General features: G+C 35.7%; 1 protein-coding gene across 1 annotated transcript in view; it reads left to right on the top strand.

Moving 5' to 3' along the window:
- The window catches only part of LOC129229597 (pyruvate dehydrogenase phosphatase regulatory subunit, mitochondrial-like), a 164940-nt gene that overhangs the window by 28628 nt on the left and 112836 nt on the right, over positions 1-23476 (top strand). The gene's annotated exons all lie outside the window — the stretch shown is intronic.

Raw genomic sequence — 23476 nt, 5'->3', positions numbered from 1 at the left:
TCTAACCAACCTTTTCGACTTCGTGCGCCGGAGACCCATCTCCTCAATGTTTCTCTTGGCATATTATATTTCCTTGCAGCTGCAGGAATTGCTAAATTACCTACAACTTAAAATTAGTGCAGCCTCAAAATCATAGTGTGAATTTTTCCCCCCCTTTTTCTTACATACACCCCAGGCATTTTCATTGAATAAATAAAAAATTTGAATTAGGAAATAGTAGGTAGGTAATAGGTTGTAAATATGGATGACAAGTTTAGCTTTTGAACTCTACACATTGATAATACATACTTTATTTTTGTTACATGTAAAAATCTTCTAAATTTCCGTTTAAGACCTATGTATGGATTTTAAAAGTCAATTTACTCTCATTATGAATGAAAATTCGCTAAGCCTAACTATGCCCCATTTCACCCCACCACATGAAAATAGCCACAAAAAAAGAAAGAATTGATACTTTTTCTACCTGTTTTTTGCAAATTGTAGATGAAAGTCTGTTCTAACTGGTAACACTTGAGAATTTCAATTGAAAAAAAATGTATAGCAAGATTTTAAGAAGTTTGTCAGGCTTTCTAAAAATTCACATGTGACTTGAGAAACAAAATGTCAGTGTAGTGCTCCCAGCAATTTACACAGAAACTTTTAAAAAATCAGAACTGTAGCCAAAAAGCCCCTCATAACTTGTGTAAAGTTTGAGAAAAATTCAGCCAGACCAAAAATTTTTATTAATAAAAATACACAGCATGACCCATTTCACCCCATGACCCATTTCACCCCACCTGACCCTATTAAAAATAAACCCGCATCGTTGCTTAAAAGCAAACGAGCGCACGAGTCACATAGCCAGAGAGAAAAACGCCGAAGAAGTCAATTTCCTACTTGAAACCTTTTCTTATATCCTAAGTCAACTCATTAGCATGCGGACGCCAAATCCCCTTCTGATACACACCAGCATAGCACCTGGTCAATGAGCATCGGGCACGTGCCGATCAGTTACGATGCTTCGTTGATTACGTAAAAACCGTGACGTCATAGAACGGCGACTGCACGTGCAAGATATATCTTCAGGCATCCGCATTAGAAGGTCAAAAAACATCGTTAAAAAATTTCTCCCATACTAGGATTAGGCAAGTGACTGATATTATCATAAGATAAGTGGTGAGATAAACTAGTTGAAACTTGTTAATTGTAATTTAAGGGGCGCTAGGCCAACATACAGAACCCAACGTCAAAAGGCCATGCTGTCTGTCAGTAGGAAATGAAACATACTCAAATAGTTTAAATAAATAACATTTATTCTGAAAATATCACAATTTACATTATGTAAATTATTTAGTTAAAGATCCAAAATAATTTTGACGAAAGACCCCCCCCCCCCAAATATCACAGAAAATTCATACTTGACTCGTAATACAAACACAATATTTGACGAACACGAAACGTATTAGAGAAATTGTAAAATGTCGCCTTCCTTTGCCAAATTCTCATGTCCACTGCACCGAAGACTTATTGAACACATCATCAATAATAGCATAAACCAACATTGTTGACATTCCAGTTAACAGTTCCATCGCACACTGACCGATAGGATCTTCGGCTCTAGTAGAACTTCCCTCATCCACAGCAACAACGATTATATCAGACACCGGAATATGGCTAGGAACTTCAGGATACCATGCAAGTATCTCCAGGAAATTCAACTATAAACACCCCACCGTTGTCCATCGATGATTCACTCAGAAGAAAGTCTCCATAACATCAGAGAAGCACAGGTTAGTTGCTTGGAACACCGGCCATATTTACGACTTAGGCCTAGTCCATGTCGGCTACTTACTAATATCAACACAAGCAAACATGTTCCGCAAAGGAGACATCTTACACTACACTAAGTGAGTAATTTAAAGCTTGTAAACAACATAAAACATAGAATAAAGTTTATTTCATGTCCTGCATGAATCCAAAAATTTACTTCAACAGTGACTTGAGTACGCCGTAATTTCCATCGCAACCCAACGTGGTTGCCAAAACAAAACAGGCAAAATGCCAAATTGGGGAGTAAGTGCCGAAAGTATTTTGAAAACCCTATTTATACGTTTCATGACCACTATACGTCATATTATGACACACCCTACTTTACACTGAAGATATTCATCTCAACTATTCCATATTGAGTGATTGAAACAACTTTCTATTCATTCTTTTAGCTCAAAGTGGCCAGAAACATCTCAACCATCGGGTGTTACGTCATAGCATGATTCCGAAGTTGCCCGATCATGCCCGAATCAATTTTCAGTTATCCGCCGCCGGGACACAGGACACGAGTGGCAAAATGTAACGGAGGAAAGTTTCAAAATACAATTAAACATTTGAAATGAAGTTAAAAGTACTCCAAGATATCAAATAAAGGCTTATAAGCCCAACGCTAACAACTGCAAATAAATAAAAACAATTGTATAATCCAAAAGTTGTTAAAAATAATATTTCTCACAGGTAAACTAACAACATTTTAAATCTTAAGTGAAATACCGAAATCAACCACCATTACTAAGTCAGCTACTATATAATCACTTGCCAAAAAAAGGTAATCTCCGAACAGAAGCGCTCAGAGGAGCGAATGCAATTCAAAAAGGAGCAATAGTTGAAAAATGTAAAGCTGAAAACTGGGAAATTTGGTTAGTAGCCAGTGGCTGGTAGACTCAGTTTTATTAGTGGCCACTTTTAAAAGCTGCAACTATGTTTCAAATTTTTATTAATAATGAAAAAAAGTACCATCAGAATATCGTTCACGCGCAAGAAAGGCGACACTACCAAAAAGCGTAAAATTTTACAGAAGAGACAAAAAAAAAAAAAAAAAAAAACCTTTTACTATGTGCAAAACAATTATTATTGCCTTACCATTTGGTAAGTTGCAAGTGTAGCTTGCATGTATTTAAGATAAACATCAATACATTTTCACTTTGAACTCAATCAAATCTTTAATTTCAATTTAAGCAGCTAAACATTTCGACACCACATTGTTTACCATCGTTTTCTTCCCCCTCAGTTAATGTTACAATTATTATTGAGGACAGTTAATACATACAAAAAAATACAAATAATTATATTAGCACATTTATAAATTAGGAAAGTTGTCCTGAACAACAACGTTAAATAATTGATTCTTATACAAAATATTCAAATTTATTAATATGATATTTAAAATATTGTAACGTAATTTTGCATTTAAATAACCTTCACCAGCTTAGCTTTCAACCGTGCCGAAGTAATCTCGCTGTGTGATGGTGCCATCTAGTGGCCACAACATTACTCCCTTGCCATTAACGAAGTTACGTTACGAGAGAGCTTAGGCAAAAAGTTTCTTTGTACTTGAAATAGGCTGTTGTGGACACCTAATAATCATATTACTTTTTCGGAATGTATAAAAGACAATTAAGTATAAATGCATAAAAATATAATGCAAGTAAAGTCATAAAAAATACCTGTTACTAAATCGGAACTTACACATAACAGTATATACAGAAAATAATTCAAGTTTGCATAACTAGCAAAATTAAATATTGACACATAATGTTAATTATTATGAAACAGTAAACATATGTGCTTAATCAAGAGAAAATAATAATAAAAATAATATACACATATAGAATTGAGGAATTGTTAATATTTGAAATTTGCAATTTAATGAAAATTTAATCTTTAAACCGCACTGGTTTTTTAATCTCTCTACCCTGTCTCGTAATTTGTTTATTATTCTGAGGCACAAAATGAGTAGTTTTGTCACCTACAAATTGATCACTAACATTTTCACTAGAATTGTCAACCTCTGGATTCTCATGTGACTTATCATAGTCATTGGTTGAATAATTTGGGAAAAGGGTAGGGGCAAGGAGATAGGCAGGTATTAGTGGATCAACAAAAATGTTTATCAGTTTCCCTTTTTTTAATACTGTGAAATATTTTTCATATTTCTGCACCACAGGATAAGGTCCTTCATAAGCAGGTTCTAGTGCTTTTTTCACTCTGTCTATTCTTACAAATACATGTGTACACACTTTTAAATCCTTATGTTCAAAAATTTGTTGTTTATGAGTAGACTGTAATTTAGTTGGTCTGAGTTGATCCATAAATTTTTGCAACTTTGTTACAAATGTTTCAGGATCAATATTAGATGTTGGTGGGTCAAAAAACTCGCCCGATAGTTTGATATTTGTACCATAAAGCATTTGAGCTATGGTGACAGGTGTATCAGGTCTTATTGCAGTTTGCAATCCTAGGAGCACAGTTGGTAGAGTTTCTGTCCATTTAACATTGTTGTGAGTTTTTATTGCAGCTTTTAAAGTGCGATGCAAGCGTTCGATTTTTCTGTTACACTGTGGATGATAGGGTGTGGTGTGTTGCACTTTAGCACCACATATTTTTGACAGGTTTCGTAACATTTCTGAGTCCAAGGAAAAAGTTCGATTTTAGAGCATTAGTAAATCATTTTGCAAACTGTAGGGACCTTTAGGATGTTTTTCCTGTTATAAGCAACATCTCAAACTGTTATATATTTTTTAATGAACCGCAAAGTACGTGTTTTCAGTTGTTACTTTTTTTGTGCATGAGCGATATATTAAACATTGTTTTCTATCTGCCAACTATTCATGAGCATGTCCTAGAAGATGTATGCAAAATGCTTTTAATTTTTAAATATAATGGTAAAAGACATTAAAAATCTTGCACGACATGTTTCTGCTTATTTCAAATCTTAAGAAAAATGAATTTGTGTTAAACATTCACACTTCATCAACTTGATAATGAATCTATGATATCGAGAATAAAATATATAAAATTAAATTTTTCATACTTGTAGCATGGCACTAGACCACTCGAGTATAAGATTGATGATTTAAAATTTTCATTAGCTCATTCTCTTTTTCTCCCCCCCCCCATTTGTGCAAAATTATTAGTGCATTTCAAACAGCAATAAAATTAAAATATTGATAACATCAATAATTAAACATAGGGCTTACAGAAAAAAATTAGAAGTACAAAGTACAGCTATGAGTTCAATGATGAGGTTATAATGTGAAACAAAAAAATATTGCAAAGTAATTGTTCCACTAAAACCAAAATAAAATAGCCCATTTTGCTCTGTCATAAATAAGATTAAGTCAAACGTAATTAACCAGTTTCATACTCTATTCATAATATTTTCCATTTTATATGGAGCAAAAAAGCGTACTGATTTTTTGACTAAAAGAACGTATTTTGTATTGATAAGTTTTAGTTAACATTTAAAAATAGCAGAGTAATAAATAATGCTAAAAACGGGAAAACAGAGTTAAATTGTTTATTTTTAACACATCACATACAATCGTGCAGAGTAATTCCTTGTCTGAAATATGCTGACATTACAGTCCTTACCTTTTTCCACTCTACCTAAACTATGTTGATTGGAATACCAAACAAATTCCCAAATTCCGTAAGGTCATTCTCCCCAAAGTCACTAGGAAGTTCTGGTGGAAAATATGCAGTATTCAATATCCTGGCAGTACGGACTATTACTGATTCTTCATTGTTATCAAAGAAGTGTCTTTCAATGGAAGAGGATGCTTCTACACATATCACATACAATCGTGCAGAGTAATTCCTTGTCTGAAATATGCTGACATTACAGTCCTTACCTTTTTCCACTCTACCTAAACTATGTTGATTGGAATACCAAACAAATTCCCAAATTCCGTAAGGTCATTCTCCCCAAAGTCACTAGGAAGTTCTGGTGGAAAAGATGCAGTATTCAATATCCTGGCAGTACGGACTATTACTGATTCTTCATTGTTATCAAAGAAGTGTCTTTCAATGGAAGAGGATGCTTCTACACATAGTTCTTTAAAATTATCCTCTTCTGTATTAAGCTTTTTTCCTTTCTTTTTCAGCTCAATATTTTTTAACATCTTTTCAGTCTGTCTCTTCCACACTTACTAAAAAGGAGAGTAAATGGTTTTTTTACTCTCCTTTAATTCCCCAAAGGAACCTAAGTGCACTAGACTCAATTTCAGTGTTTTAACACAGTCTGTCGCTTCCAGAATATTTATACCGGCCTTTTCTAAATGTTTTGAAGTTCAGACGGCACACCTTGTCTGCTTTTTCCGGGATTATGAAACCTTGTGGTTGTCTCATGTTTATTTCTTCGTCAAAATCAGCATAAAGATATGTGTTTTTGACATTAAATTGGAAATGACTCCAACCCAGAAATATCACTAAAATTGCAAGAAACATTCTAATGAGGGTGAAATTGACAACCTGAGAAAATACCTGCGAATACGACTCTCTTACCACCTGTCTTTCTTCCATTGTGAGCAATCTACTTTTAAATCTGGCAATTTTCCCCTGGGCATCCCTTTTTAACCCACCTATTACTAAGTACAGGTTTATCAGCTGGCAGGGGAACTAACTGCCACACCCCCCTTTCCTGAATCACTCCAATTTTTTCAGACATGGCTTCCTGCCAGTCTCTTACTTCTGGGGTCTTCAAACATTGGCTATAATTTTGGTGAATTAGTTCTGACAAATTTGCCTCTGGCTTGGAATTCATTTGTTCATCAGTGAGTTTAGAAATATCGAACAAAGAATTACCATGAACATCTTTACTCGAAATCAAATAGTCCAGGATTGTAAACAATGTTATTTTCCCTGCAGCATTTTTCTACATCATTGGGTGACCTTAACATTTTTCTTTCCTTTTACATAATAGTAGATGTCTGTACGGTCTCTTTTCTTTCTTTTCACAGCCTCCTTTATCCATTCAATTTCCTCACAAGCAGTGGGAGCCTTCATTTCCTATATTTCTTAATCCAAGAGAATTTCACTTACAGGCATTATTAATGAATAATCATTGCCATTATTTACCTCCCCTTCAAAATTCGATTCTTATTCTTTAAATTTTTCCCTGAAATCCACATTGTTTAAAAAAATTTCTTGAGCTCTTGGTCCCAAATTCTGTCTCCTTTGGTTTGGGTTGCATAGTCCACTATTTTGCTTTTCCTACCTCTCATGTTAAACTTCCTCAATTTTTGTTTTGGCAAGCCTCTATAGACAATGCATCCAAATTTTTAGAAATGTTTCACTGAAGGTTTTGCCCCCAGAACACCTCAAATGGAGTTTTCCCCCCCCTTCTTTTACAGCACTTTGATACCTTATATGAAGCATAAGGCAGCTTCCACCCAAAATTCTTCATGTGACCCAGAATCTCTCAGCATTGCCCTAACACCATTTATTAAGGTCAAGTTGGATCTTTCTACAATGCTGTTTTTTCTGGAGTATAAGGGTTGGTTCTCTCCTTGTTAATCCCTTTGCTTAAATGGGTCATGATTGAACATAGAATTCGTAAATCCCCCCCCCCCCAATATTCTCAGACCTTTTGTCCAAAATTTTCTTATTTAGGTTTCTTCCTACATACCTCTGGTATCTAAGAAAACAATCAAAAGCCTGATCTTTGGACTTCAAAAATAAGCAGTGGACTTTCTTGAAAAGTCATCAATTATATAGTGTAATATACCTTTTCCTTTCTAGTGACTCCACTGGAAATGGCCCTGCCAGATCCATAAAAAGAAGCTCAAGTCTGCTTCTGAACATTATCCCTGGGTGGGCTTAAATGAACACCTCTTTTTAGCCCCAACACAAGGTTCATAGTCAATCCTGTGTTTACCCTTAATACTGAGTCCTTTGACAGATTTTTTCTTTTCAGTTTCAATAATACTGTCATTATTAATGTGGCAAAAACTTTCATGCCACAACCCATACTCTAAGCCTTTAACCTCTGTTACATTTGCATTAGGTAATGAGTCATAATTTTGGATACTATTTAAAAATGAGGTAGGTTTTACAAAATATAATTTATTATTTAAAAATGCAGAAAAAGTTTGACACCTTCCTTATTAAAATGCATATCCTGCTTGAATACTACCTCAAAGGAAAACCAAAGCTGTCAATTCTGGACCCAGAAAGCAAATTCCGTCTGTTGGAGCGTAATAAACCTCATTCAATGTGGTGGTCGCTAGTTTGCTATCTGATTTAATTTCAAAAACAATTTTTCCCACCCCCTCAACTTGACTCTGTACATTGCCCACAGCTGCCTCCATTTTTGTATTCTTAACAGGTTCAGATTCACAAAAGAGGTCCCTATCATTGTAGAAACGTGCAGTCCTACCTGTGTCCAGTAAAAATGCTGGTGTTACCTCTTTTAAATTTGTGCTGTTGGCCTGTACCTCTGATACGTGGCTAACGGTACAAAACATTCCAGCCTTAGGGTTTCATTCTATTAGGAAAATTTAATTACCCTTATTTTTATCATTTGGTTTTCTGTTCCAGCACTGAGCTGAAAGATGCCCCTTTTTTCCACAAGTAAAACAAACTTGACTTTTAAATTGGTCAAAATTTACCACTTTCCGTCCAGTCTGGAGTTTATTTTGGACAGAAAAAGCATTAACACCAGAACTACTATTGTCGAGACTTAATAACGGGTTCGGGGTGGTTCAGTTTTCATACTTTAATTCAGAGCTAAGGGAAAACTACTACTATTTACAATCTATATACATATTAGACAGAAAGGTTCAAAAAGGGCTTCGACCTTGTCTTACACAAGAACCAACGTCCATTGTTCTCTTTAACGACTGTTCTAAAGTTCGAGTGTTGCCAAACTCCAGTTACTAGAAGTTTTCTGTTCTTTTATGGAGTTGGATTCACATAGAGTGATTAATTCTCCACAACTATTGCCAAGTTTTTTCACTTCTCAAAAAATTCAATCTTCCTCTGCCCAAAGTTCATTTAAAACATTTGAAAAATTGAATTTATTTTCCTCTCACCTATAAATGTTTTGAACTATCCCCCCAAAATTTTGGTCTGAACTACGTATTAATTGAAATCCTTTCCATTTTTCATCCATTTTGTAACCATTTTCCTCCAATTGTTGCCACAAGCACTTCAGCCAAGCTGCATACATTCCAGTGGTTTCATTTTCAGCTATTCTATTCGAAAAAAACTCTTCCCACAATCTTGTAACACGGCTAAAGATGGAGGCTCAAAATTCAACTTCAATGACGTCCATTCTTTAAAATGCATCTTTTAAATCATTAATAAGTTGTTAGAGTTCTTCCACATTATTGAGGTAGATAATTGCCACTGTCTAGCAAATTTGTCTCCAACTAAACACATTTAACCAGGCTCTGCTACCACTTCAGTTGGCATATTTAAAATTAAGTTCAAATATCAAATATTCTATTTGAAAACACTAAACTAAAGCAACAGTAAAGGCCGTTGAATGTCAAGTTCCAGACAAGTAAAGGCATATATCAGAAAAATTCATTTAATAAAGATGACTAGAAAAATTGCCCTAATAGTTGATTAAGATTTGAAAAGTCACCATTTTGCAGAAGTCCGAACACAACACAGTTCTGAGTTGCTATTCCAAGGCATACTCCAAAGCCAAATCACACTTCAGGAATTCAAATTAAACTTGAATAATCTGCATTTGGCAATTCGATGAGGTATCCACTTAAGAACAGTCAGGAACTTCTTCCCCGGCAGTATGCCGGACAGAAAACAAGCTCATATTCTTCACCTGGCTTCATTTTATTTCCAAGGTTTCTTATTCAAAAAACTTTTAATTTTAAAAGTGTGACCAGAACATTACACAAAAAATGCATCGAAGATTTCCGTTATCGTAGCGGGGAAGATACCTCCTACTCCTGAGTCAAGCTAGACCTCATGCGCACAACCAAAACAAGAGGGCTCCCATCAATGTTCAAAGGGGGGTGCAGAGCCTAAAAGGTGGAGAACTCCCTCTGCTATACAGTTCTAGATTTCAGGTTTTTTTAACAAACACAATAATGGTTTTTATAAGATTCCAGGCAGCATTTGCAAATTCTTCAGCATTCTGAATTATGACTTTTCTCGATTTAATGTGAATCCATACAAGGTGCTTAATCATGCCACCAATCTGATTGACTGCTCCTTTGACATGGTAGATTGCAAAAAGAGTTCTAGTAAACTTGACTTACTGGGATGAAATAGCGGTTCATGTTATATAGTGTGTATTTTTGTTTAAAATATTGACTGGCACCGTCAGAAAATATCTCCACTTGTTTCACTGTAGGATTTCATTTTTGAAGTTTTCAATAATTTTTTGATAAACACATGTACAGCATATTTATCATGGTTCAAGTAGTCTGAAATCATAGCATAAGAATGACTTGTTTTTGAATCAAATCATACATGTGAAGATGGTTTCTTGATTTTTGGCCCCCATGAGCACTTTGCACTTCATCTTGATGCGATATGGTGAAATTCTCGGCAAAATCAATCTGCATTAAAATAGAATCATCTTTTCTTAACTTTTGAAACATGTTGAAAAATTTATGTTGCTCATCTTTGACAGAAATGTGCTTTATGTATGTTAGAAGTCTATTTAAAATTTTTTCAATGATTTCATCAGCGGTGCTCTCATTTTTCAATTTCACAAGTCGTTTCTCTTCATTTAGTCGCCATTCATGCCAAGAAACATAAAAATCTTGCAAGTCTGTTTCATTAGATATTTGCAGAACTTGAAGTAGATGTTCTTATGTTGTGTGGCATGAAACACAATCACCCAACATACATTTTTCATTTTTGACGTTGCATGCTAATTTGGAAATAATCCCATTTTGTTTCTGATATGGTGTTAAATTTGATGTCTTCCAACAGGTAATTGATATTGGCATGTATTTGGCAAACACAAACATTGTTCGAAGTTTCTGCCATTAACGAAACATTCTTGGGACGTCAATTATCAAATGAACATTTTCCTATTTAAAATGTTGGGTTTTCATTTTTGTAAATTTGATGTACTTCATTTAAAGTCATGAATAGGTGGCGTTTTTGAACCTTTGTAGTTAGATTTGCAGTGAAAACAGAATTTGTACAGTATGCAGTAGTCCAAACTTTGTGTGAATTTCTTTTAACATATTCCACACTTCTCAAGTGGTGTTGCACTCACCAATGTCGTCTAGAAAATTGTCTTCTACAATCAAAAACTTTCAGGCTCAACTGCCATCAGTGGCAAAACACAGCTTGTTAATTATTTAACGTTGTTTTTACCTGTCAGCCAGTAGTTATACATCTCAACTGCTATCTTATGCCACAAACAGCATGCTCGATTGGGAACATTCCGAAGATTGCCGATTCAATTCATCCAGTCACAACACTTGCAAACTACAGTTCGGAAAAACTTCTGATTTGGACTTGGCGGATTCAAAATTAAAACATGTGGAATGGATCTGTTCGTGCAAGGTTTTTTTCTTCCCCCGGAATGACAAACAGAAGTCACAATTTATATTTTAACTATGATGAAACCCTCCAAGAATTAATAAATAAAGGCTTTAGCCCAACAGATTATGATGTGGACTGCAATGTCTGGCGTGAAGGCCTAAACTAGCAATCAGATGTTCCAATGAAGAAATTTTCGATAGTAGAGCTGCATTTATGGTTGTGGCGTTGGAGCTTCCACTTTCGCCAACTCTCAGCTAGGACTCATCTATGCAATTCTGTCTGCCATTGCTGCTGGTTTATCAGTGCTTTCTTCGCTGACGATCAGAAGATTTTTTATTGGGTCAGGCAGCTTCTCCAACTATAACGTGCAAAGCACTTTGTCAGAAATGTCCTGTGCTTCTCCAAAAGATCTCACTCTGTGAAGCAATTGGCTTGGTCTCATGTCACTTAACTCCAGCCCATTAACCAATCGTTGTATCCATTTATTCTCACTTTCCTTGAAAGTGTTTAGCAGCCTCTCTTTCGCAGCTGTATATTTGTTAATAGTGTCATCCTTGTTGATGTCCCAAATGTTCTCGATGACTTTGTGCTCTAGGTCCGCAATGAAGTAATTAAAACAAGCGTCCCTGCTGGAGATTCGCTGATCTTGAATTGGGCCCCGACAGCAAAAACCAAATCTCCGGCTTTTCCTACCAAAACGAAGGAATTTTTGCTTGATTTGTTCGCTTCCATAGCTGAGATGGCCGTTCGGGGTTGGTCTGCCTGGAGACGACGACATTCTATTGCTTAGAAGTGGAAACTGCACGAAAAATAAGTCCAAGGGTCACCAATGTTGTCTACCACCTATGGTAACCAGAAGATTGAATTGAGGTTGAATACTAACTATGTTTCAATGAAATATCAGCTTATTCTCTATTCCTCGTGATACACAAACTTATGCGCCGTTCCTCGTGCTTCATTATACCACCACAACAACCGTAACACTCGGCAGTGAAGAAACCAATTTGGTTGCAATTTTTTTTAATTTCCAATAGCACTGGGGTTGGACAAAAAGAAAGAATTACAAAACAAAAGAACATGAACATAAAAAATAGTCATTTCCACATTCTTCTCCATGCCTTCCAGTATCATTCTGCAACTGATGATCCATGGAGAACTCTGCACTGAAGATGATGGCGGCCATCCATAATCAGCCGACTTTGACAAAAGGGGACAATAAGGATCAGGGCCAGGTTGCTTAACGGCATACAATACAATGTTATCTTCTCCTAATAGGAGAAATGGCCCTTAGCAGCTAGTCTTTTTGTCATTTTATCCCACTTAGCACTTTGTGGAAACCACTAATGTAGCCCTTTAAAGGTAATAATTTTAATTTTATTTGAAGTACCTTCAAGTAGTAATGCTAGGTTTGCATTGTAGTACTTGCAAGCAGAAGTATTCTTAGGCATCTTTGATGAAAATGTGTCAGAACAAATGTCAAAAAATGTTGTTCCATCAATTTTTATATTACAATATAATATTCTTCTTTGGGTAATCTGAAACACTCGTCAATAGTCATTGAGTAACGTCCTTTCATCTTCATAATTGTTTCTCCATTGACTGTGACTTTCATGCTGTTTTTTTTTTTTTTTTGCTTGGTGACTCTCTGCTACCAGTCTCTGTTAAAGAGATCAATAGCTGCTGAGCAGTCATTCAAAGCTTGGGAAATTTTGTCTATAGTTGAAAGTGTAACGTTTTTTTAATACGTTAATTTTTCCACCTCTACAAGTCTTTTCCTCGGACTCATAATTAGACTTTGTTTAACTCTATGGATAGCTTTATAAAAGGTTTGGTCTCTTCTTTAACTTCCAATAGACTTGGCACTAATAGCTGGAGATGTTGTGACATTTTTCTCTCTACACTTTCTCCGCTTTGTTTCTGTAATTTTTTTTACTTACTTTTCTAAAAATGTATTTTTTGTCATTTCTCTCCTTGCTTTGTCTCTTTCCTTCGGTTTTTGTGAATATTCTGCATATTTAACCGAGTTTTCAAAGAATTTTTGACTGAGTCATAAAAGCAGCTAAGCTCTGGGCATTCGGACTTAATGGAATATGCCAATATCTCTTAACACAATGTAATGCGTAACCTAATTCATCAGAACTAACTTTTCCCACAGATAGCCAAGAGGTCTAGTGTCCAGATATTAACTTCCATGTCCAATATGGACATGAGTCCTCTTCCGATGGCAAAAGTATGCCTAAATCTCCCACGTTTATGCTTAGAGATAAGAGGCTTAAATGTGTTACGCAATTTTGAGAAAATACCAGAAATAAATTGTTGCTTAATATAAATTTATATAATCTTATCCTTGTTGGATTTACTTTTGATCTTACTGATCGATTTCTATTTGAATTTCGAATTCTAATAAATGTCATTGAGTGGAGGAACAAAGAAATTGCATTTTTGTTAACTGTCAGATAATGTTCCTCTAGTTCTTTAATGAGTTCTTAAATTTGGCCTTTAGTCTTTCTATATGACTTTCCATGAACAGTTTAAAATATTTTTTCAAGTTCTTCACATGCTTTCATCCATGTTTCTGAGGGCTCAATTAATCCTCCTTTTGATAACAAGTTTATCCAATCTGTGTTGTTTTCAACAATAACTTGGGAGGAGAGAATCCATAAACTTGGATCGATGCTCCTCAATCGAAATGCAATATTTCCTGCAATGTTGCGCATACCCTCTTTTTCTTTTCAATGAATTTCATATTCACATCATGTCTCTGAATTAAAGTCAATGTCTTACGACAAAGGTATAGATTCAAATATTTAGATTGCATCATTCATTATCTCAACTTCACTAAGGGCTTCTGAGTCAACATTTTCCATTTCGTTTTCTCTTTCAATATTCAATTGAAATCACTATCAAATGCCATTTCTAAAATTTCGGCAGTCAAATAACTGTCAACATCTGCGCTTTGTCGACTTGTGACTATTATTCTTTCAGAAAGATTTGGCAGTTTATTCGGCATATAAAGGTGTTTAAATCTTTTGATGACTTCTGTAGGACTCTAGTGATCCTTAAAGCGACCAAAACCTCTGATTTGACTGAAGAAACTCTCTAAGGTAGAAGTCTTCAACCTTTTACCACCAAGGGCCACATTGAAAAATTCATAAAGGCCAAACAATTGTCATTGGGGCACACAATTGTCAAATTAATAACGTAGGTAGACAGTTAAAAATGAAAAGATATTGCAGCATTTAATTTAAAAGAGGAAATGTAGGGTTAACAGTTTTTAAATTGTTCATTGTTTTGTGCTACAAAAAAATAAGTTCTCAGTAAAATAAAAGTTAATATACTTTTGTACATTTTTTTAAAAAATATTGAAACAGAATAATGGTGATATACATAACGAGATACTTCAAAATTCATCTACTATAAAAATTATTTCTTAAAAAAGAAAGACCCTGACATTACTGAAGGAACTTAAACTTCTTCAGTCTTAATAAGAAACTTGACAGTTTTTAATTTGTTAAACTTCAATATTCGGATGAATCTGTGTAGTTGCAATTTTTAATGTAGCCTCCAAATGTTGATCAGTTAAACATGTTCTTGTTTTTGATTTCGTATTCTTCATTTGACTGAACAACTGGTCACACGATGTAGGTACTACCAAAGATAGAACACATGAACAACGCATGTTTACTTACTCTGTTGTATAGAGTTGTTTTCGGATTCATATTTCAAATAAGTCTATTAATGAGGGTGTTTCAAAAAATTTAAATTCGAGCCACACTGCATCTACAAATTCTAATTGAAGTTCAGATGAACACTATTCATATCCACTGAGAACGGCAAGGAAAACATTTCCAATTTCATTTTCATCATGGAAGTCTGAAAATCTGCTTTCGAATTCTTCTCTTAGATTTGAAATGCAGTTTACATAATCGTCCAAGTCCCAATTGCAGTTTTATTCTACAACTCTGTCAATTTAGGAAAGTTGATAGAATTTTTATTTTTCAATTGATTTTCCCATAGGATTAATTTTCTTTCAAAAGTTTTCACAAATTTATAAAGATTATGAACAAGTTGTTCTTTCCCAAGTAAGCGGTAGTTCATTTCATTCATATGACCATTAATATCGACAAGAAATGCAAGCCACTTCTCGTACAGGAACTTGGAGATTGATTTCCATTTGGATACTATAAATTGCATAACTTCGGTTCTTTAAGTAGATAAGACGGTGAAGCATCTTCCCGCATCTCAACCAACGTACTGACGCATAATACACAACATCTGAATGTTCAGCTTCTGAATTACTCAAAAACTGTTGAAATGGCCTGTGGTTAGGGCCTTTTGAATGGATAGAATTAACCACTTTTACAACGACTGTCATGTCATGTTCAAAATTTGTGAATGATTTCTTATAAAAATTTTCTTGATGGATGATGCAATGTAAAGCCAACATAATGCTATTTCTGTGTGTCTCTTTTGATTTAAGTAACGTTATTGTACCTATCTGCTTTCCAGTCCTAGAAGGAGCCCTGTCTGTAGTTATAGCAGATAAATTGATCAAATTTAATTCAAATTTCGCCAAGGTTTCCTTCAGACTCGAATACAAATCCAATCCACGCGTTGTATCATTAAGTGGGATGACACTGGCCAATTCCTCTACAACTGTGAAATTAATGTCAATGCCACGAATAAAAATTGATACTTGTGCAGCATCTGTTGAATCATCTATTGCTACAGAATAAAACACAAAGCTTTTGAATTTCAAGTGATTAAATGTATCTACTACCAGTTCCTCCACTCATCTTGCCACCATCACACCAAACAAGCTAATGTTCGAAATAGCTTGAGCCTGTGATGGACAAAGCACATCAACTGCACATTGATGGCATTCCTTCACAAACTCTGCATCACTGAAGGTTTTTCCCTCATATAGCATTTTTTTCTACTATCATGTGGCTTACCCGGACACTATTTTCCGACACCTTATTTGCTCTGAAGAAAAACGACTGCTGACAATTTAGTTTCGATTTCAACTCATTCACTTTATATCGCTACAAAAATGTCCTTCCAATAAATACAGAATATTTCCCCTTGTATTTAGTGTCATAATGTCTCTTGATTTTGTATTCCTTCATTACACTCTTGTTGCAAATTAAGCACACTGCTTTACTCTTGTGCTGAAGAAAAAAATAAAGATAAGACAATTTTTCTTCAAACTCTCACTTTTTCTTGTTATCACTACTTGCCATTGTAGTCACATTCAAAGAACTTCGAGAAATGTCCAAGTGTTACCTGGGGTAAGCCTTCGCTTTCTGGAACACGAAGCCCATAAGTTGCGTCTTTCCCGATCAAAGCTAGTACTCTTTCTTCCTCGGGGATTAATTCTTTTTCAGTACATTCACCTTCACCTGTTTTTTTTTTTTGCGTTCCTTGACCAAAGCTACATTTCTTGCTTTGACGGCACTTTTATGGTCCGACCTAGAGCCCCTAAAGTAGAGAGGCCGACCTATCGTCCAACATTTTCGTGCCACGGTCAGACGTAAACAAGACCGCGCTGCTACATTGGCGCATTTATCGCCTTTGTTGCGCATTCAACGCTTTCGTTCAAAACAAATTTCCGAGTTGCGTTAAAAAGGCCGTATCCTTCGGAAACATGAAAATTCATATCTGAAATATTGAAAATAAATATCCATCGACTAACCTTGTTTTACAGTATCATATGTTAATTACATGGAGGTATGAATGCTTTAAGGAAATACTTTAATAAGAAAGTTTAGAACTGTATAAGCAATTATATCAAAATTAATAGAGGCGGCGATTGGATCAGAAAAGAGGGAGGGGACAAAAAAAAAAGGCCACTAAAAGCCATAGGATTGCTAGCAACAGCAAAAAAAAAAAGAGGAGGGTAAGCACAGAGTTTTGCAAGATCTGGTTTTCAGAATTTTGAGGTAGATAAGTAGAAATTGATGGAAATCTAACAACTTACTCATGTTTTTCTCATGTGTTCAACTTATTCTTGTTCATGCTTTTCATGTGTTTCTTACTCATGTTCTGTCATGTCAAGATTTTGATGAATTTTGTATGTAACTTTCTCCGAAGAGACATCTAGACATGAATTAGGTTTACATTATTTACCCCGAAGTGTTTTGAGGCAACACAAAAACTTGGTGCTAATTTTAGTGAACAAGTATGGCTTGTTCAAATAAAACAATGTAATTTCCGGAAGAAACGCCGCATCGGCGTAATCGCCGCACCCCCAAAAAAGTGTGTGGGGGGAAAGAAAAATGCTCAGAATCGCCGCGGCTAAAATTCCCGTGAACCATTATTATTAAGACACTTTAGACAACATAAAAAAGTAGAAAAAGCACGCTTTTGGAACAAAATGATATATAAAAAGTAGATTAAAGTTTTGGATGATAAGTACGTATACATATTAAACAGAAAAAAAATCCACAACCTACCTTTTTATCTATAAGTTAATCACAACTAAGCAAAAACAGCATGAAACATTGAAATATCAAAAGAGAACATTTATTACACATAAAGCAATCAATAAATCATAAAATAAATACAAAACTATAAATAAATATTGATCATTTTCATCAAAATCCTTCAAAGTCTGATTCTTCACTATCAGTGACAAAAAGATAATTACATAACAGTTCATCATCAATATCACAATCATCTACATCATCACTTTCATCCCCATCACCATCGTTTTCAACACTTGATGAGGGCGAGCTTTTATCATAAATGCCTGCCGCGGTAAAACCCGACAGGATCGCCGATACCTTTACAGCGTCCCAGGCATTATTCACCCATTGGGCAACTTCCTCATAAGTTGCGGAGCGCATCTTCCCGGTTTTCGTAAATGTATGGAGGCCGTCACTCATCCACTTTTCCCACTGCTTGCGAATTTCCCCCTTGAACGCTTTATTGACTGAAATGTCTAGTGGTTGCAAAACCTTCGTCAACCCGCCAGGGATTATACCTAAACTGGTTGACAGTTTCTTACAGTGGATTTTAACGGAATCCATTAAGTGGGAGCGCATCGAATCCATTATTAGTAACCCCTTGGGTTGAAAAAATGAGCCTTTCCGGCGCTGATACACTCTTTCGAGCCACCGGTGCATGATGTCCTCGCACATCCACCCTTTTTCATTCGCGCAGATTTCTACGCCGGAAGGGAAATTCCCTTTTGGAAGTGTCTTCCGCTTAAAGATGAGGAGCGGCTTCAACTTTTCTCCGTTAGCCGCACAAGCTAACACGCACGTGAAGGCCGTTTTTTCATGGCCTGTGGTCGTTATAGGCACAGTTCGTACCCCTGTTCGATCCACGGTCTTATTTGGTGGACAGTCGAAGGTCAGGGGTACTTCGTCCATGTTGAAAACTTGTGAGGGAAGAAGTTGATTTTCCTCAATTCTTTCCCGCACATAGCTTAAGAAAGTTTCTTTCTTTTCCTCCCAATCGCTTGGCAGCTTTTGCCCGACAGTCGTTTTGGCACGCACCGAAATTCTTTTACGCCGCATAAATCGGTAGCACCAGCACGGTCCCCCAACAAAATTTTCAAGATTCATTTCGCGAGCTAAGACTTTCGCGTGCAGTCGTATCCTGATTGTCGATACTGGCAATCCATCTTCTCGCTGCTTCATAATCCATGCCTCCAGTGCGTCCTCCAATGCAGGCCACTTGACGGTGCCGGTTCTTTTCGCCCTTTTTAATTTAGGCATCCTCTCCAAATCTTTTTTCTCTCCTCGCCACCGGCGAACGCACCGCTCGTCGACTTCAAATTCTCGTGCGGCAGCTCTATTCCCGATAACTTCCGCTCGGGAAACAACACTCAACTTAAAGCTAGCGGTGTAGCTTTTGTAGCGCTTGGGAGCCATAACTTAAGCAAAACAAGAGCAAGAAAATCAAAATATAGCAAAAAAGAAGAACGTTGCACGTGTCGCAATGGAGAATCGAGGAAAAAATCGCCGAGACAAGTTTCCACAGTGTTGCCAATTCTTCAAAATAAAAGTTTCCAGAAAAGCAGCGCAAGGCATATAAGTCGTGCGTTAAATAATTTTAAAAAAATAAATGGCTCACTTTTGAACGCTGTTTTTCAGTATAAAAAAATACTTTAGATCATTTGTTTCCAAACTGGAAAAAGAAAAAGATCTTCAAGTTTCGGAAAATATCCGGTCAAAGTAGCAGTTAAGAAATTTTAGATCGCCATCTGTTGCAAAAAGGAGCTTGTTTGGCGAATTTTAACCGGATCTGGTAATCCTAACAAAAACGAAGTAGAGAAAAGACAAAGGATGGCAAGATGCCAAGTGCAGGGAAACGTTGAGATCGGTGTTTTTCGTCCTTGAACGTCGGATTCGTGCTTGCGTTAGCGATTTAGAAACGGGAGGGAAGAATGGCTGAATGATAAACTGAGCGGCATGAAAAAAAAAATGTTGATCACAATCGCCGCATTGGTAGAAACGCCGCACTTCATAAAATTTAACTTTTAAACACGTAAGCGCCGCGGCGCGTCTACCGGAAATTACTTACTAATATCTAAGCAATGAATAATAAAATAAAAGTTACTGCTTTTGCTAAATAATGTTTTATAAACAGATATACAACAAAAAACAAATAATTATGTTCTGAAAATTTTGGCATTTCTGCTTTTTTAATAGTTTCTAGTTTTGGTTTATAAATTGAAAAAAAAAAAATATAATTTTGGATACTATTTAAAAATGAGGTAGGTTTTACAAAATATAATTTATTATTTAAAAATGCAGAAAAAGTTTGACACCTTCCTTATTAAAATGCATATCCTGCTTGAATACTACCTCAAAGGAAAACCAAAGCTGTCAATTCTGGACCCAGAAAGCAAATTCCGTCTGTTGGAGCGTAATAAACCTCATTCAATGTGGTGGTCGCTAGTTTGCTATCTGATTTAATTTCAAAAACAATTTTTCCCACCCCCTCAACTTGACTCTGTACATTGCCCACAGCTGCCTCCATTTTTGTATTCTTAACAGGTTCAGATTCACAAAAGAGGTCCCTATCATTGTAGAAACGTGCAGTCCTACCTGTGTCCAGTAAAAATGCTGGTGTTACCTCTTTTAAATTTGTGCTGTTGGCCTGTACCTCTGATACGTGGCTAACGGTACAAAACATTCCAGCCTTAGGGTTTCATTCTATTAGGAAAATTTAATTACCCTTATTTTTATCATTTGGTTTTCTGTTCCAGCACTGAGCTGAAAGATGCCCCTTTTTTCCACAAGTAAAACAAACTTGACTTTTAAATTGGTCAAAATTTACCACTTTCCGTCCAGTCTGGAGTTTATTTTGGACAGAAAAAGCATTAACACCAGAACTACTATTGTCGAGACTTAATAACGGGTTCGGGGTGGTTCAGTTTTCATACTTTAATTCAGAGCTAAGGGAAAACTACTACTATTTACAATCTATATACATATTAGACAGAAAGGTTCAAAAAGGGCTTCGACCTTGTCTTACACAAGAACCAACGTCCATTGTTCTCTTTAACGACTGTTCTAAAGTTCGAGTGTTGCCAAACTCCAGTTACTAGAAGTTTTCTGTTCTTTTATGGAGTTGGATTCACATAGAGTGATTAATTCTCCACAACTATTGCCAAGTTTTTTCACTTCTCAAAAAATTCAATCTTCCTCTGCCCAAAGTTCATTTAAAACATTTGAAAAATTGAATTTATTTTCCTCTCACCTATAAATGTTTTGAACTATCCCCCCAAAATTTTGGTCTGAACTACGTATTAATTGAAATCCTTTCCATTTTTCATCCATTTTGTAACCATTTTCCTCCAATTGTTGCCACAAGCACTTCAGCCAAGCTGCATACATTCCAGTGGTTTCATTTTCAGCTATTCTATTCGAAAAAAACTCTTCCCACAATCTTGTAACACGGCTAAAGATGGAGGCTCAAAATTCAACTTCAATGACGTCCATTCTTTAAAATGCATCTTTTAAATCATTAATAAGTTGTTAGAGTTCTTCCACATTATTGAGGTAGATAATTGCCACTGTCTAGCAAATTTGTCTCCAACTAAACACATTTAACCAGGCTCTGCTACCACTTCAGTTGGCATATTTAAAATTAAGTTCAAATATCAAATATTCTATTTGAAAACACTAAACTAAAGCAACAGTAAAGGCCGTTGAATGTCAAGTTCCAGACAAGTAAAGGCATATATCAGAAAAATTCATTTAATAAAGATGACTAGAAAAATTGCCCTAATAGTTGATTAAGATTTGAAAAGTCACCATTTTGCAGAAGTCCGAACACAACACAGTTCTGAGTTGCTATTCCAAGGCATACTCCAAAGCCAAATCACACTTCAGGAATTCAAATTAAACTTGAATAATCTGCATTTGGCAATTCGATGAGGTATCCACTTAAGAACAGTCAGGAACTTCTTCCCCGGCAGTATGCCGGACAGAAAACAAGCTCATATTCTTCACCTGGCTTCATTTTATTTCCAAGGTTTCTTATTCAAAAAACTTTTAATTTTAAAAGTGTGACCAGAACATTACACAAAAAATGCATCGAAGATTTCCGTTATCGTAGCGGGGAAGATACCTCCTACTCCTGAGTCAAGCTAGACCTCATGCGCACAACCAAAACAAGAGGGCTCCCATCAATGTTCAAAGGGGGGTGCAGAGCCTAAAAGGTGGAGAACTCCCTCTGCTATACAGTTCTAGATTTCAGGTTTTTTTAACAAACACAATAATGGTTTTTATAAGATTCCAGGCAGCATTTGCAAATTCTTCAGCATTCTGAATTATGACTTTTCTCGATTTAATGTGAATCCATACAAGGTGCTTAATCATGCCACCAATCTGATTGACTGCTCCTTTGACATGGTAGATTGCAAAAAGAGTTCTAGTAAACTTGACTTACTGGGATGAAATAGCGGTTCATGTTATATAGTGTGTATTTTTGTTTAAAATATTGACTGGCACCGTCAGAAAATATCTCCACTTGTTTCACTGTAGGATTTCATTTTTGAAGTTTTCAATAATTTTTTGATAAACACATGTACAGCATATTTATCATGGTTCAAGTAGTCTGAAATCATAGCATAAGAATGACTTGTTTTTGAATCAAATCATACATGTGAAGATGGTTTCTTGATTTTTGGCCCCCATGAGCACTTTGCACTTCATCTTGATGCGATATGGTGAAATTCTCGGCAAAATCAATCTGCATTAAAATAGAATCATCTTTTCTTAACTTTTGAAACATGTTGAAAAATTTATGTTGCTCATCTTTGACAGAAATGTGCTTTATGTATGTTAGAAGTCTATTTAAAATTTTTTCAATGATTTCATCAGCGGTGCTCTCATTTTTCAATTTCACAAGTCGTTTCTCTTCATTTAGTCGCCATTCATGCCAAGAAACATAAAAATCTTGCAAGTCTGTTTCATTAGATATTTGCAGAACTTGAAGTAGATGTTCTTATGTTGTGTGGCATGAAACACAATCACCCAACATACATTTTTCATTTTTGACGTTGCATGCTAATTTGGAAATAATCCCATTTTGTTTCTGATATGGTGTTAAATTTGATGTCTTCCAACAGGTAATTGATATTGGCATGTATTTGGCAAACACAAACATTGTTCGAAGTTTCTGCCATTAACGAAACATTCTTGGGACGTCAATTATCAAATGAACATTTTCCTATTTAAAATGTTGGGTTTTCATTTTTGTAAATTTGATGTACTTCATTTAAAGTCATGAATAGGTGGCGTTTTTGAACCTTTGTAGTTAGATTTGCAGTGAAAACAGAATTTGTACAGTATGCAGTAGTCCAAACTTTGTGTGAATTTCTTTTAACATATTCCACACTTCTCAAGTGGTGTTGCACTCACCAATGTCGTCTAGAAAATTGTCTTCTACAATCAAAAACTTTCAGGCTCAACTGCCATCAGTGGCAAAACACAGCTTGTTAATTATTTAACGTTGTTTTTACCTGTCAGCCAGTAGTTATACATCTCAACTGCTATCTTATGCCACAAACAGCATGCTCGATTGGGAACATTCCGAAGATTGCCGATTCAATTCATCCAGTCACAACACTTGCAAACTACAGTTCGGAAAAACTTCTGATTTGGACTTGGCGGATTCAAAATTAAAACATGTGGAATGGATCTGTTCGTGCAAGGTTTTTTTCTTCCCCCGG

Source organism: Uloborus diversus, chromosome 9, assembly GCF_026930045.1.
Source record: "Uloborus diversus isolate 005 chromosome 9, Udiv.v.3.1, whole genome shotgun sequence".
NCBI lineage: Eukaryota > Metazoa > Arthropoda > Arachnida > Araneae > Uloboridae > Uloborus > Uloborus diversus.
Note: the sequence above shows the minus strand (reverse complement) of the source record. Positions and strands in the feature narration are given on the sequence as shown.